Below are 21351 nucleotides of genomic sequence, written 5' to 3' on the forward strand. Positions count from 1 at the left end.
CCGGGCAACGCAACGCAACAAAGCGCAACAAAACACAAATTCATGCTTATGTTAATTCAAAGTCAAATAAAAACAGGAAGTTTTTCATTCATTCACATGGGTGCGGCTAGGCAAATGTGACACTCAAAAACACACAGTGCTAAAAGGGAAAAACTAACATTCTAAAACGGAGCACACAAGCAAGCTAAACCAAACTAAGCTAACAGACCGAAATGTTAAAACTGAAGTGCTAAAAGCCAAAGCAAACATGCCAAAAAAGTCTTTCAGACTGCTAAAAGGAGGAACTGATACTCTAACAAACTAAAATGTGAAACTACCACACTAATTAACTGATTATTTTATTGAATATATATATATATATATATATATATATATATATATATATATATATATATATATATATATATATATATATATATATATATATATATATATATATATATCTCACACTGCTAATTGGAAATGCTAACAAACTAAAACGGACAAAAACAGTACTAAAATGTATCTCAGAGCATTAAAGAAGCTAAAATGCTATCACATATAACTAAAGAACTAAAACCAGACACTATCAAACTAAAATGATCAAACTCAAATGTTAAAAAAAAGCAGAAAACAGATTGTGTTGCTTCTCAGCATACGAAAACAAAAGCTAACTTGCTAAGATGTCTCTTAAACAGCTAAAAAGAAAGGCTAACATTAAAATTAAAAAGCCAAACTAAGCTCAAACAAAGCTAACACACTAAGATGTCTCTCAAACTACTACATATGGAGTTAAAACAAAGAAAAGTTTCCTAAAATGTCTCTCAGCGCAAGAAAATAAGTAAGCAAGCTAAAGTAACACTAAAACTAATGTTATCTAACTAAAATGATCAAAGTGAAGTGGAAAATGCAGAAGTTAAAATATCAAGTTGTTTCTCCGCATACTAAAAGAAAAGCTAATGTGCTAAAAGGCTAAAAAAAAGCAAGCTAAAATTCTAAAATGTCTCTCGAGCCGCCTTTTACAGAAAAAGAGTAGACTAAAATGCTAACCTCTTCAAATTTACAACATTTTAAATGTTAAATGAAGAGGCTATCAAGCTAAAATGATTTTCTTAGCATTAAGAGAAGACGTTAAAGGCACTAAGCTTACAGAAACCTCAGTCATGAGGTTATCCACTTCCTGTGCGTAGGCGTACAGAATGTGACGTGTGTGTGTGTGAGAGTGCGTGTATACGTGGGAATAGCAATCAAAGTTCTCTTAATAAAATGATTTAACCTTTTATTGTACCATCTCGTCACTTTTATCACACTTTTAACTCCAGTATTCAACTCCAGTACTCCAGTCATGTAAAGTCATTCTGATGAGGAAACAGTGTCACATGACAAGTTGTCACATGACACACTGGTCAGCAGAAATGTGAGATTTAAAAAAAAAAACAAAAAAAAACACACACACACACAAGCAGGATATGAAGTCTATCCCAGTTTACTTTTGGGGAGAGAGACACAAGCGCAATATTGACAACAACAAAAAAAAATCAAACACACATTTACTTTGATAAGATATTCAATTTTATGGAACCTTCAGGGTCATGTTTAGAGAGCGGAAGTATGCCAAACTAGTTTCCAACACTGAATTAGATCATTGCTTTGAATATTTTTGAGGAGATGTAGCTTGACTGATCTTCGACATTCGTTTGTTTCATTCGAAGACCGGTTGAACAAAATCCAAAAGCGGGATTCCGGTAATCCTGTTCAGGATTTCTGAATATTTTGTCAAACAGAAATTAACGTGTTTTTTTTTTTTTCTCCTTGTTGGCCAAGTTTATTCTTAAAGATAAATTATGACAAATCGTCACGTGAAAATAATGTTCCAATTAAAGCAATAAAATGTGATGAACCCTCTAAGGGCGGAAAAAAAAAACGGGAACATACAGACGTCACATGTCCTGGCAGGTACATAAAAAGCTTTATTGACATGCCGGTTCATATTCAGTTCAGCCTGAGGGTTAAGATGTTCCTGTTCATCCTCATGTGCGCCTCTCCTCTGCCAGGAAATGTTCTCATTTGCACACGGCAGGCTTCACAAATTTTGCTACTAATATATTCATGAATATGCTGCAAATATGACAGGAATTCCTCAGAAATTGCATATGAAACTGACTTAACATTCTGTTACTAAGCCCATAAACTCATTCAGCAAATCGTTTTCCCCGTGACAATGAGACAAAATGTGTCAGGTCAATTCCAGCTCCCTTCAAAAACATATTGTCGTTTTTAATACTGATGAATAGCATTGTATTTTTGAAAACAAAATAAACAAATAGGTTTTATAATTTAGGGGACGTGGCCTAGTGTGTGACATCACCAGCTGGAGTCAGTCAAGTCAGGCAGGCAGCCCCCCCCCCCCCCCCAAAAAAAAAAGAAACATTTTTGTAACGTGTCTTTAAAGAGAAAATAATCCTATAGTTTTGCCCTTGAAAACATATAGTAATCAAACAAATTACATACAATGTAAAGAAGGAAATCAATGTGCATCACAACTCAGTCTTTGTCCAGAATTGATTCTGCTGTGTGCGACTTGGCCACCAGGGGCAGAATAGTACACTCATGCAGACATAAACAAAGAATAGTTTCATCATGACTGTAAATGACCCATTAAGTGGCGGCTAGGTGGAGCAGTGGTTAGCACATCTGCCTCACATTTAAGGAATCCAAGTTCAATTTCAGCTGGCTACACTCTTCCGTTGCAGTTTGCATGTTCTCGCATGACCTTAAACTAAAGTTAAGTAAACTTACATGCTCAAAATCATGCCAAAATAAATATTATCACTCCTTTTCAGCTTTAAATGATGCATAATCACTCAAAATGTAAAATAAAAATGTACAAATTAAAAACCAAAACAAAGTTCTTTGCATACACCAGCACCATCTCTAGGCAACTAAACGAACTGCATTCATATTATCAAAGGCTACAATTAATATTATGAATTTGTGAGGGTTTTTTTTTTCATCTTTGAATGGATTAGGCTATTTACATTTAAAAAGCACCTCTACACACAAAAAAATTACGTTGCGAAATAACTTCTGGAACGAATTGATTTTGTAAGTAGAGGTGCCACTGTATTTAGCACCACGTTTCTTTTACAGGCAGTGTGGTATGCCAAACTAACCTGAAAGTGTTAAGGGTTTCTCAACATTCCTTTAAGCTAAGCTTTTGTTTTTCCTGACGTGGATCAGTGAGTTCAAGCACTTCATCTGAACTTGTCACACACTTTTCTGTGCACGCCACAATCATAGCAAGGGTCATGGGAGACGTCAGCCCCCGCATCGCCGGCGCCACACACCAGCATTTTTGTAAGAAAAGGTTACTTGAGTTTGCATAAACAACCACAACCAGTGACCAGATCCATGTTTTCATCATTGGAGATCAATTTAAATCACAAATGACCAAATACTTGGACCTAAAATGATTTATCAAATTATCTTATACTTACTTGCATATTCATTTTTAAGATTAGTTTTAACATTTTTGAAACAGAAAGCTGTATTTTTCCCACCTTACTTTGTTAAAATAAGTAAAAAATAAACTCCCCAAACCGAAAAGTATCAAGAAAAATAACAAGGTAAACCCGCAATAGATATATTCCCAAATGAAAATACGTGTAGTAGAGGTTCCTTTTTCTTATAGATAATTAAAATCGCTATTGACTGGTCTGGTTCAAAAGAATACATATTGTAAGAAAACTAGCTACATTACTTGTAATACCAAAAAAAAAATGTTCCTAAATAAAAATCCATGTCGAGGAGTTAGAATTTTTTTTAAGAAATACTCAAAATACTCAAAAATAGCAACATAAACTAATACAAACAGTTACATTCATAAATAAAAACCCACATCGTAGAGGTTGCATAGTTTTAATAAACAAAATTGCTATTGTTATTTTGACTGGTCTGACATAAAAGGAAGAAAAATTGCAAGAAAAATAGCGGCATCAACCTAAAACAGAAAATCAGGAGCACTAAACGCTAAAAGCTAACAAATAAATCTCATTCAATACAAAGGATGTATTTTCATGTTTTTTAAAAGTCCCGACATTAAATCCCAGATACTTAAGTATTACATCGATATTTAAGTACATTAAGGACATTAATTTCCAAATACTTAAGTAAATCGATACTTAAGTATCTAGGATTGGACTCCTAAAAAAACGTGAACATGTCCCTGACATTGAATGAGTTAGTGCCTCCTAGCTAGCACTGAAAGAATTAGGCTAACATGGTAAAGTGTACTTCAGAATCCCAAAACGAAGGTGACGTTCTAAATTTTCTATCAGAGCTCGGGAAGACGCTAAAATACTAAAATATCTAAATATACTAAAAACTAAAATACAACATCAATCAGAAGTGCTAAAAGCAGAATTTAACATGCTACGACCCTTCTCAGCGTGCTAAAAGCAGAGGCTAACATATTAAGATATCTCTTAGTGTGCTAACTGAAAGCTAACTCATTGTCGTCATCTGTAACGTAACAATTTTTGCCACCAGGAAGTAGCCAAGCATCAAACAGGAAGTTGACAACAATTCAATTGCTTGCCCAAAATGCCCTTTAACGTGATGCAATGCCCTTTAACGTGACGGCGTGTCCCTCACGCCCACTTGTTGGCATCATTCCCCGCCCCCACGTTACACCTGTTCCTCTTCTCGTACGTCTCACGCCGATCACCTTTCCCTGCCCGAATGGAACGCATTTCAAGCGCTGGGCTTCCATTACTGACGGCTAGTTTCCTCACCGGATAGTTATCGCCGCCTGTGGCACGCGGGAGGGTTTCTCACGCGACTCGGGTTCGAACTACAAAGGACAGAAATAATTCTGCCGATGTTGTCATCTTTGACACCATGTAAACAAACATGGGGCAGTGATATCAAGATTAAACATCGGAATATTTCTTTCATCCATTCCTCTTCCTTTGAGTATTTTTATCATACTCTGATACTTTTAGACAGATTTTATGAGACTGTTTTTTTTTTTATTTTATTTCAATTCTTCAGTCGGTACCACCAAATTCACATTATGCTAATTGTCTATGCTAATTTCCATTCCAATCAGTGTTACAGATTGCATGGTAGCATAAAGCTAATAAAGGTGTTAAAAAATGACTTTAAAATGCGAGTTTTAGCTGGTGGTTATGCTTGCACCTGCAGCTTTTGCAAGTTCTTGTTGCACCAAAGTGAAGTTTGTCCTCACACTGCTCCGATATCCACTTTTTATCTGTTAGCTGTTATCGAAGGTAAACACTGACAGATTATGCTACAGGACATTATCAAAGAAGGTTTCTTAGCAACAAAGGTGGTAAAAAGCTTCTAATCAAAGGAAATCCTTGTCAGCGCGACAAATCTAACAGGAAACTTTAAAATCATAAGCCAGGTTAAGTATGACCTAATATTTAGATCTTGGGGAAAAAACACTTTATGTAAATATATCTTTATATATAAATACAAAAATACAAATATTTTGTAATTGTTTATTCATTCTATCGGTTGTTCCTTTGATTAATTAAATGATCAGATCAAAATTTTTGTATTAAAATACCATAGAGATTATTTACCAATTATTGCAGTTTATTTTGTATTGTTTAGCGATAAAAAAATAACAATAATTAGGTACTAGGACTACAAAAATCAGAATAAGTACTGCTGAGAGGCTGAAATTTCGGAAGTTTGATCATTTGAAGTTAAACGTTGGCTCTGAATTATTACTCACCTATTAAAAAATAGGTGTTGATAGTTAAGTTTTTGACAATTAAGTGCCCAATTTTGACAGGTCTAATACATTACTGTACAGCGTACATATACATAAATACATACATGCATATTAGTAATTTCAATTGATTTGTTTTCGATAAATCACAAGTTTCCATAATTCTTCACATTTTTCTACAACTATTTTCTGTGAAGCTTATAAGAGATATAACTTCTTGAGTAAAATTTGTGAATATTTTATTTTTACAACGAGCCGTCGGGCAACTTTTGAAAGTAAAGCAACTTCGCGGTTGCATGAGGTTTTAACAGTTTCTGCAAGCATCATCAACTCTATCCATTTCAATGCCCTAACAGGAACACTTCATATGTGTTTTCAAATTAAGAGCAAATTGATTTGAGCATGAAGCAACATTTTGCAAAATTGTTGTACGGTAACTCTTTTGTGACCTAAAGGAGGACAAGCGCTCTGAACTTTGTCCGGAGTAATTTTTTGTTTATATGTGCTCTACCACTGGCTGGCGACCAGTCCAGGGTGCGACCAACTTCTCTAGCCAAAAGTCAACTGGGATTGGCTCTAAATCACCTGTAAATATTAACTCAAGGCTTGATTTCTTTTTTTTTTTGCAGAGCAGTTTTGTCAATCATTAACTTAATTTGAGGAGCAATTTGTGTTGAGGAGCAATTTTCTTTTATGGAGCATTTTTTGGCAGGTTTATCCCAGGGAACTGGAGAAATGGTCTTCGAGCTTTCGAAATTAATCGATTCATTGACAAGTAATCGATTATAAAAATAATCTGCAACTATTTTAAGAATGCAATCATCATTTTTAGCTTTTGTTTAAACTAAACTTCGAATTTCAGCCTCTAAGCAGTAAAATATTTCTGATTTCTGTAGCCTCTGGTGAAAGCAGACTGATCATCTTTTACGTTTAATCAAATAAGACATTTCCTTTGGAAAACAATGAATGAACCAGGAACTCAATCCGTTTAAAAAAAAAAAAAAAAGGTAAATACATCAATTCCTCTTGGGTGGAGTTGTTGTACAAATGTTTTTTTTTTTTTCCAAATAAATAATACTAAATTAACAGTAATTGGTTATTTAATATGTAGAGGGGAAGCGCAATACACTTTAATGCAAATGAAATATTATTCATTTATCTAATCAATGAAATAATCGAGAGAATAAACAACTCAAAATATCGAGGCCAGACTTAGATTTTTATAAAACAATAATACGACATTATAATCCAATACTATTATTATCCACTCATTCTTTTTCTTTTTTTTTTTTTTTAGCTGCATGTCCTAAAAAGTGTCCGGGTGTGCTGGAGCCTATCCTAGCTGTCATCGAGCAGTAGGCGGGGTACAGCCTGAGCTGGTTGCCAGCCAATCGCAGGGCACACAGAGACAATCAACCATTCACACACACAAACACGCCTCACTGTTATTATTATTATTATTAATAATAATACAGTTATTAATGTTTAATGCATCAATGGGCTTTTATTCTGCATGATTTCCAAATGTCAAACTCCATTTGAATGCACCATACGTCTTGTCTTTGTCCTTGGACGTGTCAAGCTAATCAGAATGAAACCAGCATTCTGAAGACAAAAATCAAAATAAAAGCTTGATAAAGCTATTGCGTTGACGTCCATGTGTTTACATCCAAAATGTACGCAGAAAAACGCTTATTTCGAGCACTTTTAACAGACGTTAAATATGAGTGTGAATGTTTTTTGTTTTGTTTTAGTTTTTTTCCGTGTATTCAGTCCAGATTCTACCCAACTTCTCTCACCAAACAAATACATGATAAACCTGGGTAACAGGAAGTTTTGACCTGATTGGTCATAAAATCACATGAATTTGTGTGTGTACTGAAGGCAGCGGAGAGAAAAAGCAGCTGGTGTGATGAAAGCAAACAAGACGCAGGTGCATGGCGTGGAACACCTGGTGGCGCCGTCTTGAGCAAACAGGCGCCATAGGAAGTATACAAGAGACAAAACAAAGCAAGGCTGCTGGCGAAATGTCAAAAACGTGAGCGCTAATTTTTCTCCATTGGTGGAACATGATCAATTTCCTTGGGAAGAAACTCAAGCAAATCACGGGACTGGTCGCCTACACAGGCTACACGCCTCTCATTAGTGACATTTACAGTCTGATAAGCATTTCATTTCCCTATCACATGCAGGCTGAAGGTTGTTGGTGTACGTTCCTTGCCTGAGGGGGCGGCGTTAGCATGAGCGACCAAATTTGCCTCAGGAGAAAACAAACACTACACGTGGAAATCCCAAGACTTTTTATGCTCCAACGAAAGATCCAATTTCCAGCTCTGTATACAAACTTTCTAGAATGTCACATCATAGAAACATCTTATGACGGATGTAATTTCCGCGAGAGGATTTTATGCTAGCTTTGATACTGTACAAAATCTTTTGGGGGATTTCACGATTAACCCTTGTGCATACACTTTGCAAACCGTGCACATTTTGTCCTAATTTCTAAATGCTTTTAAAGGCATCACAATTAGTTATTTATGAATATTTTTTTCCTTCAATCACTCAAATTGTTCAGTCTAATGATCAGCAAAACCCACAAAAAATTGTAGTCTGTGACGTGAGGATTACACTTGAATACATACCATTAACCTGTTTCTACCGCCACCTACTGTCTTGAGGTGAAACACAAGTCAACAAAGAATTTTCTGTTTGCTGACATAGTTTGACTGCCGCGCAATGGAATGTTGCAAAAACCGTAGGAAAATCAATGAAGTAAATCCATTAAAATACATCTCAAAAATTGTAATTTACAATGGTCTTATATGGTCCAAAATTTGGACAATGATTAGTTTTGTACACAAATTCTCACACTTCCAGCTGTAATCACATAAAAATATAAAAAACGTTGCATTTTGAATTTTTACATGTTTTAATCATCTGCTGGAAATTTCAGCCCACTAGTGTGTTTTACCCGTTGATTCTTTTATATCATAAAAAAACTAAGGAATTTCCATAATTTGTAACACAATGCCACAAGGGTTAAAGTTCTGCTAACCAGTTTAAACTTTGTTCTGCCTTCTTTGACTGTAAAATTGAATGATACAAGATCCTTTTTGAATACAGTATCCTACTCGAAATGAGATGAAGGTGTAATGGAACACAACTGTTTCACAATTTTGTACTACATGTATAGTTTTTACACCACAGGCAATGTGTCCATTATCTTTTTTTGCCTTCAGACTGGATTTGAAATGACACATATAAAATGTGCATAAAATCAAAATGAGGTCAACTGTAGAAATTGTAACAGTTTGTGCATAAACCTCCTATTGCAATTACATTGCAATTACATTACAACGCAATTTCCAGCAAGTTGTCAGTTTTATGTACCGCACGTCTAAAGCTGGAGATAAAACGACTCTGTAGCGGCGTCCTACTATAATGCAATCGAAACGGTTAGCATAAACCGACATCTAATTTTATACGTTTTTGAGATCATTCGATTTTCTTGGACAGTACTGCAAAATTATGACTGCAATTGATTGAAAATTGGAACAAATGTGCTCCGAATGCCAGACGCGGTTCATTTGGGTTTAATTTGACAGTATGAAAAAAAATGAGTATCGTATGAAAAAAATAAATAGTCTTTAAAAGTGTTGTCTAGTAGAGACAGACGCTTGGCTGTTTATGACCTTTACAGGGCTAAACCTCTTTGGTTCTAAGGAATTTTGATTAAAGTCGTAATACAGATACAGCGGGATTAAGATACTTTAAAGGCAGATTAGTGCACCGATAAAACACCCCTGAGCTGGCAGTTTTTTCAATGGATTATCTATCCAAGTACTGTTTTTGGTAACCTTTTCTTTGTGTCTACTAAAAAAACGCCAAAGCAAAAACAGCAGGATCAACAATTTGGCGTCGCAGTCGCACTTCTCTTTGTTGCCTTTTTATTTTGTCTGCACTGTAATCCCCCCATCATCACCTTCATCATCATCATCATCACCATCATGGCCGTTTTCGTCATCCACGGGGGAGGATGAAAGACGTGACCCAAATTCACGTCGAGACAAAACAATGGCGAAGCTTCTATATGTCAGCACGTGTGTAAAATGCTGCAAAAGATTCCAGAACACGGACGAAACACCCGCAGCGCCAACATGTTGAGCGCCTGTCACACCGTTACATGCCAGGAATGCAGTCAAAACACAAATGCCTTGCTGAAGGCGACATGATGGAAAAGTACTTTTGCACACATATTTGTGTCTGGAATGCCTCCCAGTCAATCAAATGTCAAGCTTTAGCGGTCTGACTATTTCGGAAAAAATGTCTGAGGGTTAGCCCTTTTGTCTTTCTAGCTTGTTGTGACACCACGAAATGGCTGAGACCAGGTTTTACACGACGAGATCTCGTGAGATTATAATGCCACGAATTTCACAGCGTGAGATTTTATTTAGCGTAATTCCCCTTAATTTGGGGGTCAAATTCCGGTATTTCTATGTTATCGTGTATAAGACGCACCAGCACTTTGGCAACAATGTAAAAACTATAGCAAAATAAAAATAAATCTCATTTTCCTAAACCTCCCCAAAAAAGTATTTTTTATTCATACTGAATATATATATATATATATATATATATATATATATATATATATATATATATATATATATATATATATATATATATATATATATATATATAAATGAAAATATGTCACTCTGCGGCAGCTGAAAAAAAAAGCCTATAACAAATGTGACTCTCTCGTTTGTTTAAATTTGCACACTAGGTTGCTAATGTTCTTGCAGTCTCTTCATTAAAAGAAAACTTTGAAAGCTGGAAAATTTAAATTGGGCATTATTTTATTTGACTAATTTTGCCAAAATCTTGTATCATCTCGTTTTTGAGAACTCATTTTCGTGACACGTCTCGTTGAACTTTTGTAGCAGTAAAGTTAGCACAGATTGGCGTTGGATAGCAGCATCTTGATTTTCAAATCGCCGGCATTGGGCCAAAGTCTTGTAAATCACGATTTTCATGATTTTCAATTTTTTAATACTATTTTTCCAAGGCACTGGCAAGCCTGCAACCCTTGAGAGGACAGACACTTCTAGAAAATGGATGGTTGGATATTATTGTTCCAACTAAGGTGTTTAATATCACTTGCTAACTTTTATGACGCTATGCTAATGATTGAACACATTAGCCAATTTTTGGGGTCTCCAGAAAAGTCATGATTTTGGTGATAGAAATATTCCGCCTGACAGCAGCGAATTTTACTTTTCCTCTGATTTTCTTTTTCTGTTTACCTATCCACCATCATTTGCCTTTAAAAGATGCATCAGGGAGTTTTCTGAAAACTGTGTTTTTTGAAACACCTTAAAAAGACGCTAAATAAATTCTAACATCATGATCACAAGTCTCTTTAATTTGAGTGTGTTAACGTGCTCGTCTTTTGACTTGCAGCAGTGCGACAGCCAATTAACGCGGCCCCTAGAAGCATAAGGTCACGGAAAACATTGGCTTCAGGACTGAAGGGGCATTTTAGGGGAATACATGCTTGACAGGGTTGAGTGCTACCACGTTGAACAAGAACAACAACTTTCATTGTGGTTGAACTACTTTCGGGAAGTAAATAAACAATCGGTACGTTGGTTCAGCGATGATGAAACGAACGATGACGGGTCACGGTGATGTCATTTTCTGATATTACAAAGGAGTGATTTGAAAAGAACCAAATCAAAGTTTTGTTCACTATTTCCAAAAATGTGTTACGTTTAAACCACTACAAAGCAATCTCATTTGCATCATTGAGTATTCCGGCTAAAACTTGGCCGCTATTAACACTAGCACCTAAATCAATAAGCGAAGACATTTGTGTGATAAGCATTAGCTAACAACGTTAGCGTCTACCTTGTACGAAGTTTACCGGAGCTTGCCGAAGAAATCAATTTTCTTACTGTGTTGATATGCCTAATTAAGAACCTGTGTAGAAAACAAAAGTATGCCTAAAATTGTTCCACTCGTTAGTACGGCTCAACAGATAGTTGACGCCATTTTTTTTCTTCGCGTTTTCTGTATACTGCTAGGAAGCAAGCAAACTGATTTAGGTGCATTATCGCCACCTGGAGCGCCGGTACTGCCATTAACCTGCATATTCGTCGTTTAACTGTATGCAACAAACAGTGACGTCCGAACAGAGAAGTTCGGAACATCGGCACATAAAGAGTTAAAAATAAACATTAATAAAGAGGAAAAAAAAGATTGGACGCCAGTGAATGTCAGGACAAATATAAACATGTGACTGGATTCCAGTCAGTATCATATATGGCTAGCATCAGGCATAATGCTAATCTCTAAAAACAACCCTTTTAAAAAAAGCCCCAAAAATGGGAAATTTGCACCATTAGCACTGCATTGTGAAAGTTAGCAAACAATCTAACATGTTTGATGGTCAATAATTTGTTTAAATAAAAAAAACACTCAGATGTGTTGACTGACCAATAGTAAATATTATTGCTAGGGTGATATGGCCACTCAAAACATCTTGTTTTTTCAGTCAGTCAAGATGATGATGATTTTTAATCGATTTTAATCAAAGTTATAGACTAACATTTATCTTAAGAAGCTTTGATGTATTGATGTATAAAGTATATCAAATGCAAAATGTTCAGACGGCAATGTATACAGATTTAAAGTTACTTTTAATGTAAACTTAATTCATAGCTTGTGCAAAAAAAGCTAATCATACCATATCATTAAAAATGATTAAGTCGTTATTTATCGCGCAGAACCGCAATTTCACGATTCAGAGATGGACATTTTGCAATTGTCATTAAAGCGAACATGTTTTGGAAGTGTAAAAAGAAAAGATCATGCTAGCATGAGGAGAATATGCTACGCAGAAAGACTGGAGCTAAAACTCAACCCCGGAGGTTCAGCACTGTGATGCACATGTCTTAACCACTTTCTTGTGTTTTGCCCTTCAATGCACGTCTGCATAAAATGAAGTTGACACACTAAAACAAATACACCTGTTTTGAACACTGAACTTCCCGTAAGTGCGCCATGTTGCTAACATGACGCATTCTTGTCTTCTGCTAAAATTGCTGTTTTGAATTCAATGTGAAACAGGACATTCATTCAGTTCATGTGTTCACTTTGTGCTGAGCAAGTGCTGAGCACAGCTTCACAGTGGGGGAGACGGTGGGAGGGGGCGCTATAATTAGCCTTTTAGAGGTGAGGTCATTTCTTGAATTTCAGCAAGTCATCAGATGGAAAACACAACAACAGTGATCATCCGATCAGCTGAAAGGACACAAACATGTGAGGGGGGAAAAAAAAAAAAAAAAAAAGCATGACTCCACGTTTGGGTCACACGGAGGCCGTGCTGCCGCAAGACGAGCTTCTTTAATGGACGGATGATGCATAAATGACACAAGATGGCCTCGGTGAACGAAAGGGCGACATGGCTTTCAAGTTAAATTATGGATGATAGGAATATTTTTTTCCTTATAGATGTTTATAGAAAAAAGGAAACAAGGTCATTAATCATATTTTGTTTGATTTTAAAAGTAGTGTTCCCTTGATTACATTCTAAAAAATACCTGCAGTAGAAACGGAATTCCGTGAAGTAGATAGAGATTTTTGTTTTACATAATACATAATAAAACGTTTAAAAACATTTTTAAACATTTTTTATTTTTAGTTTTTTTTTTAAATAAAATTACTGTTTTTTCTGGTTTTAGTTCAAATTAAGAAAATTGCAAGAAAAAATGCAATTTAAACTTGCTATGGAAAAATTTAAATCTATGTAGTAGAGTTTAAACTTTTTTTTAATAAATAAAAAAGTGTGTTGTTTTTTTTTTACTGGTTTGAATTAAAAAGGAAAGAAAATTGTGATGCAAACCTGCGATAGAAAAAGTTATGGTCATAAATGAAAATCCATGGAGTAGAGTTTGATTGCTCTGACTTAAAATGAAAAATTGGAAGAAAAAAAGCAATGTAATCCCGCAACATAAAAAACTATGGTCATAAATGAAATTCTATAAACTAGAAATGTTTTGTTTTTTTACGAATAAAAATGCTATTACATTGACTGGTATGACTTAAAATGAAAAATGCAAATAAATTGAGTAGAGTTTTTTATATTCATATATAAATAAAATTGCTATTTTTTGAGAAAAAGAAAATTGCAAGAAAAATAGCAATCTAAAAAATGTATCCTCATAAAATGAAAATCCACAATAATCAAACTGCGATGTAACAAGATCACTGTAATTTATTCACTGCCATTAAAGGCTACAGACATCAATGATTTCTTTTAATCTGGTGTTTTTTTAATTGACATCGATGTCCTCAAATTCATTATTAACTGGGATGACAGTGAATGAGTTAATTACATGTAAAAATAAAAACATGAATAAACGGGGCTCCAAAATCACGAAAATCAATCCCATATGCAGTGGGTGTGGCCAAATTGTTTTGTAGCAGTGCTGTGAACTCTACAAGCTGTTTAAAAAACATTCGCCATGACTGGGGAGAATTTAAAGTGAAGACATGCGACATGTCGAAAGATGGGGGTGACGAAAACGACAAGACTACCTGGGTGCAATGGGGTCAAACAAGCCCGGGCCTGCCCACCCGCCCACCCGCCCGCCCGCCGCCGTCACGACGTCATCTCAACGCAAATATACTTCCTCTGTGCGACCATACAGGAAGTAGGTCACTTACTTCTCAGATGTTTGAGGATGACGGCCACATCCTCAACGGGTCATAGAGTCTGCGGCGAACTCAGGTTTTTGCTTCAGACTAATGTCAGAGCGGTTCGGCAAATTTTCACAAAAAATAACGCAAATTGTCACTCATGAGTCTCCAGCTGCCATTAGCCACAAACCAAATCAAGTGTTTTTTTTTCCCCATTAAGTTGATATTTCTTCACAGTGTCTGCTTTAATTTGCATGTCAATATTATGTTATAGCAATTTAGTACATCATTCAAAAACGTATTCCAAACGGGGACATGCATTTTCCAAGGGGGACATGGAAACAATTAATTCCTGTGACACAGTCACACCAAAATTAACTGTTTACAGAGATATTCAAATTATCCATTTTCTGAAGGAAAGGTTCATATTTTGTCGAAAATTAATTTGTCAACCAAACCATTCTTGTGTAAGATTAAAACATCACACGTACTCAAAGTTCAGGGACAACCAATCATGGCTCACCTTTTGAAAACCATAACTAGACTGTGGACGAAAACATTTTGGATCTTGGCGGCTGTTGCCAACAATCCCACCTTCGCTCCCACTCTAGCCAGGTCAAAAAGCCTAAGGCTAAATTTTAGAATTTGATACCTGTGAGACACAGTGTAATAATGGCATGACTTAAACATTTGTGGGCACACAAGGCAACAACAACAACAAAGACACAAAGATTTCAAACAAAGATGCCAAATGTTTATTGTCATGTGCATGGACATAAAAACAAACATTTGCATACCATCCACTATTGGGTCCATTTTGTCCAAGCAAGATAATGAAGAAAAATACACACTTATATTCATATATACAGTGGGCCCCCGTGTTACGACCTTAATCCGTTCAGCGGCTAGGCTCGTCACTCGAATTGGCCGTATGAGGGGAAATCCAAACCTATGTTGATTAGTGAATGCGCGCAACGCGTGCAAAAACCTTACGTGAAAACATCACGACTTTATACACATTAAAAATTAGTAACATCATCTACTGTTAAATTAAATAACAAATATACAAAGGAAAAATTACGTTTACCTTTGGGGCGACGTGACTTGAGCTGGTGGTGAGTGGAGACGGAGGGGAGCGGAGATGAACCAGCAGAATTTTTTTTTTTCCTTAAACGAGAACTTTTTTCAAACGAGATCTTTTTTTAAACAATGACTTTATTTTTTGTTTAAACGAGGACCCTATTTTTAAACGAGAACATATCACCGGCGATTTCCTTCTCTTCAATCCATAATAGAAGAAGCCACTCTCCATTTTGTTGTTGACCGAGGTCCGTCCCCTGGCAAGGAAAGTCTTGCCCTTAAAACACTTGCTTGCTTTAATGGTTTCCTTGTTCTTGAGAATCGTACCGATTGTCGAGCGGTTCCGGCCATACTCACTAGCAAGGTTAACTATGCGTGCGCCTCCTTCGTATTTTTTTTATTATCTCCTGCTTCGTTTCTATTGTCATCATCCTCTTACTTCTTCCTTTACCGCCACTTGCAATTTTAGAAGCCATGTCTAACAGTTTGCAAATTCTTCACAACACACCGACCAGTTCGTGCCATCAAGCAAGATGAGGGAATTTGGCCAATAGCATATTGGCATTTCTGTGATTGATGTGACGCCGGCCAATAGCATATGGACATCTCCGTGACTGCCTTAATCCAGGAATAGCATATCGACATTTCCGTGACGTGCAAGAAAAGTTATTTTTGTTGATGCAGCAAAGCGAAAAAAATAGTGTAGACACACTGACCGGCATGTTGGATGGTTCGTAAGAAGAAAGGTTTTTGCGTAAGAGGGGGACAAAAAAATCGCCGCGGTCCACGACATAAGATGAAAACTACATGAGCCAGGGGGGTCTTAAACCGGGGGCCCACTGTATATATTATATATAAAGCCTTTTCTAATATAAAAAGTAAGTCATGATTGAAATGTGCTCTGATAGCCTGGCACAGGGTACATAGTGTTCAGTACATGTTGACAGTACAGAGTTGAAAGAATAATATTAGCATTTCCCTCCCAGGATAGAAATAAAAAGTCACATGGCATGAGATGGAAGGATTTGGTCAATGAAAGGCAGCCTCTCACAGAAGCTGTTCCTCTGCCTGGAGATGGCGCTTAGCAGCAAAAACACACAATTGTTCATAAGGGACAGAAGCTCATTCAGTGTCCATCTTTCTGACGCACGTCAAGCTGTCCAACATTGTGCCCAAGACAGTGCATCCCTGTTCTTGACACCCCCCCTACCCCCCGTAGGCATAAATGAGGGTGTTAGTCACCACAGACTGGCAAAACAACATCAGCAGTATTTTTTGCAGATGTTAAAGAAAGCAAATCTTGGGAGGAAGTACAGGCAGCGCAGTCATTTCCTGCACAGGTCATCAGTGTTGGCAGTCATGTTGAGATGAATACATTGCACATCTAGGTATTTATAAAGCTGGAAAACAAAATGGGGTTTAAAATACACACACACAAATAAAAAGGTCATCAGATGTCTTCCTGAGAGCCAGCCAAATCATTTGGGTCCACTGTAATGAACATTTGTTTATGGTCCATATCTTTTGACTTATTTAAGGTACCCTACAAAATCCTAATGTTCTCTTTAGAGGACATGATGGATCTTTCAATGTTGCCCCATGCTCTTTATTTCATATCCCAACATTTGGGTCAATTTGACCCAACTTTCCAGGTTGTTGGGCACAAAAACGCTAAAAAATTGGCTGTTAGGATATAACATAAAAAATTAGTTCATTTTGTATAAAACAACACAGAAACTTGGCTTAAATTGGGTTATTTTTGATCCAACTATGTTTAGCATATATATTAGGTTCAGCTGCAATGAACTTTGCTGTCTAGCTGAGACAAAATGGAGACAAATGAATAGGCTTGGTCTCAGGGAGCAGGAAAAAGTCACGATTTTTATGCTTCTTTTGAAGAAAAAAAAGTTGAATATTTTACCAAGTGGTTCCATTCAATGAGCCTATTTCCATATTGTGAACTTGAGCGGGCAAATAAAGTAGATTTTCACGTAACTACACGTCATGTATTGCTAAGTTAAATGAAAACACAATCTACAGAGATAAAAACTCACACAGAAAAAACAAAAACAAAAAAAACAAACAAACAGGGTTGACCGAGAGCTAATGATAGAGGTGTGCAAGTTGGTATGAAGGAAGTCAAGCTGTGTGAGAATTCCCTGCAAACGCTTTAGCAAAAAGAACACATGCACTATATTTACACTGTTGATTACACATGCAAACTCATGCATTAATTTAACTGTGCCTCGAAGCCCAACCCACGTTTCTTTTAAACATTTCCTAGTTTGCCTCCCAAGTTCCAAACTAAGTTGAGTGTGAGTTCGCAATCACTTAATAGAAAACTTGTCAGAATAAGACTTTATAAAGACTTTGTGCTTACGTGTTATTGTTGATTCCTTTTCTGCATCCAGACATAAGTGACCACGTTGACCAAGCGGCGCCAAAAAACTCTTAAGTGGACCACGGGAAGCGAGTCAGCACAAAGTTGTGTTGTTGTTCACAAGTGAAGAGGGAGGCAAGTTGAAGAAGCCCACTTTTGGACAAAAACCAGACCTGCTATGTGTACATAGTTGGAACTCTCGACCGCCATCGTTTCCAATAGACAAACCAAAAAGTTTTTTTTTTTTTTTTTTACTGGTGATTTTGATACAGGAAAGCAAAAATGAGTACATTTACAAACATTGCAATGTATTAAAATCATGTGTTATCATTGATGTTTGCCGTTTAGTCCTATGAAAGTGCAGACAGTTGGTAGAACAGTAAGAATGAAACCGAAAAAAAAAAAAATACCTAAGCAAAGTGAAACAATCACAAGCAGAATTTTGTACTGTTTGGACTGTTTTTTTTTTGTTTTTTTTTTTACAAGATTGATTATTCACATTATGCTCACACTGAGGTGCGTAGTAGTCTATACAGTCAACATTTGGTGTGAGAAGTGGGATGCAGCTTAGTTCAGTTTGTTGTACATACAAAACAAACATTCACACTCAAATAGGGTCAATTTAGTTTAATGTGAGAGCTCGCATTTATCTCAGTTGACTTTGGCAAGAAAAATGGGGTACACCCTGGATTGGTCCCAAGCCAACTTAAGTTTACATACAGATAAGTGCTTATTCTCATTTGCACATTGGTAGCGAATTTATTTGACTTTTGGCAAGTGGGGTGCACTCTTTACAAGTTGGCAGTCAAACTATTTCACACACTGTCAACATTCACGCTTGCGTACTATTTTTTTCACTGGCGCAAAGTATTTTGGAATAATAATCAAACCATCGAGAAATATATCAAGAAAGAAAAATACTTTCTGCAAAGGAGTTAGTATAATTTAGCAATGCATTGATATATGTTGCAATTATTTTGAAAAGAAAAACATCGTAGTTCTGTCACTGCATTCAAAATCGTTACATTTAGATTTCCCGATATAGTACAAGCAGAAACCTTGTTGAAATTTTTTAAACTTTCTTCATGCACAGTAAGCCCATTTGCACCCTAGCACAGGAAAAATAAGAAAACTTCTACCAGGAAAAGCCACAACCCAAATCGTGGACTAACCACAATCCTATCTCACCGTAAGTGATAAAAATAGCAAAAATCTCACGGTATTGTATTCTGAGATTTTCTGTAATTTCCTCTGTATATGATACAAACTGTCGTGAACAGGAACAAAAAGAACATTGTCGTTCTGTATTATGAGATGATTGATCAAACTCAAATTAACCCAAGATTAAGATATTCTTAGTCTACGAGTAACTTTGCATACTAATGTCATCTCTTAGCATTCTCCTCCACCCACTGGAATGTTCATCCAACCAGCCGAGCAGGAACAAACCGAAAACGTGCCCGGTCTTGATTATATACCTAAGTGCTATTCTGACTCTTGTGCACACTTCAATTCTCATCCGCCTTCTTTATGGGCTTGCAATGAGCAGGAGACTTTTTGCTGGGAATATCCTGGCAATTAGTTGCAGCTAACCGACCCGATGAGCAGTTCCTGCAGTGGATGTAAACAAACACTCGTGACCCATGCTGAGGTCAGGCTGGTGTTTTCTTCCTCTCCGGAACACAGTGTTCCCGGCAACAGACTGCAGGGAACGCTCAACATTCCAAGCTTACATAACCAGGCAACAGAACCACCCATAACGACGACTTATGTTTGAAGCTCTTTGTATGCCCTCAGACACTTTTTCGATCAAATTCCAAACCCTTGCTATGCATGTTCAGACATTTCCTCATCGGTTTGGCTGTTACAGCTTGTGAAATGAAGTTTTGCAGGATTGCACGTCTCCTATGCACACATTACATTTTGAGTCCAAAAGAGTTCATGCGCTCACACAACTCCTGTACGTCGTTACTCAAAATTACAACAGTATGAATGTGGTGGTTACACATATCCACTTTCAACAATAGGTTAAATATCAGCACTAGCAATACAAAGCTAGCATTAGCAATGAAACAAGCAGATGTCAGCCACTGCTGCTACATTGCTAGCATGGCTTATTCCTAAAAGTGTTATAACTCCAAATGTTGTCAGTTGTTTTTTTTTTTTTAATTCCACATTCAATTATAAAGAAAAAAAGATGATAAATGTACCTGTCGGGAAGAAATACAGCAAAGTCTGCATTGCTTCTGAATCCTCTCAGACGGATGAGGTCTCGTCGCTTTGCTTCTGTTTGTCTTACGCCAGTTAAGAATAAAAATAGGCATTCCGTTAACAGAATAGGATGATTCAATGAACAATTGGCAAATTTCGTACATTTTTTTTATACATTGAACATAACAGACATTCCCCACCGAAAAAGGAATCTTCCACTTTTGCAGTTGTTTTCTGTTGTAAAGTAAAACATAAGCATTTTCAGAATATATATATATATATATATACATATATACATATATATATACATATATATATATACATATATATATACATATACATATATACATATATACATATATATATACATATATATATATATATATATACACATATATATATATATATATATATATACATAGCCTACACACACATACATATTCAATCCAGTTTTACGTGTATGCCTTTTACATTGTTTCACATGGGATGGTTAAAAGTTGACGAGTTAAACAGAACTTAATAGATCATGCTTAATTGTTTACTAATTTAAGAGCCCGTGAGTTAACGTCACTGAGCTCAACTCCACCGCCCAACTTAAATTCTTTCGAAATTCTGAGATGACTTCATAACACGACGTCACAGTGCGACCGTGTCATCGTGGGAAACATGAGCTATCACCCAGGACTTACCAAGTGATTATTTATGGCGCTACTAAATTTATGTTCATGTTGATGCTCCATGCGAGCCTCCTGAGTGACAAACAAGGGAACTAAGTTTGAGAAGTGTTGATTACGGCTGTAAAAAAGAATTGTCATGATAAATGATAATGAATTTTTTTAATGCTTAATCAAATGGGAAATTTGGAGTGGTAGAGACCTCTTCAAACTCTCAGATGCTTGGTTGGCCCGCTTGTTTTTTTTCAAGCATACCATTGAAATATTTGGTTCCGAGGCATTTTTTCTCGCCCCAGATACCGGCTAATTAGCGTACATGGCCAAAAAAAAAAATGTCTAGCCAATCACAGCAACAATTGTTAATGCTGAGAACGACACTAAAAACACAGCAGGAACATGTTGACAAGGCCAACTTGAAAATAAACCTGAGTTTATTTAAATAACATACGGACATGAAGAATAACTTGGTATGGTTTTATTTTGAAATTGTTCCCGAGATGTTGCGGTGTAAAAGCTTGACTAGTCTTTCTACTGCAAGTGGTGCTCCCCACTCCCGAGAAATA

The 21351-nt window shown here is 36.4% G+C and overlaps 1 long non-coding RNA gene across 1 annotated transcript; it reads right to left on the reverse strand.

Moving 5' to 3' along the window:
- Positions 1 to 15184: 15184 nt before the first annotated feature.
- On the reverse strand, positions 15185 to 20084 carry LOC148426320 (uncharacterized). The gene is made up of 2 exons (XR_015865013.1): positions 17904 to 20084; positions 15185 to 16923 (listed from the first exon to the last, which is right to left on the reverse strand). It is a non-coding gene; the product is annotated as an uncharacterized LOC148426320 (long non-coding RNA).
- Between the last annotated feature and the right edge of the window lie 1267 nt (positions 20085 to 21351).

Source organism: Hippichthys cyanospilos, chromosome 3 (assembly GCF_059441005.1).
Source record: "Hippichthys cyanospilos isolate Australia breed blue-spotted pipefish chromosome 3, RoL_Hcya_1.0, whole genome shotgun sequence".
Taxonomy (NCBI): domain Eukaryota; kingdom Metazoa; phylum Chordata; class Actinopteri; order Syngnathiformes; family Syngnathidae; genus Hippichthys; species Hippichthys cyanospilos.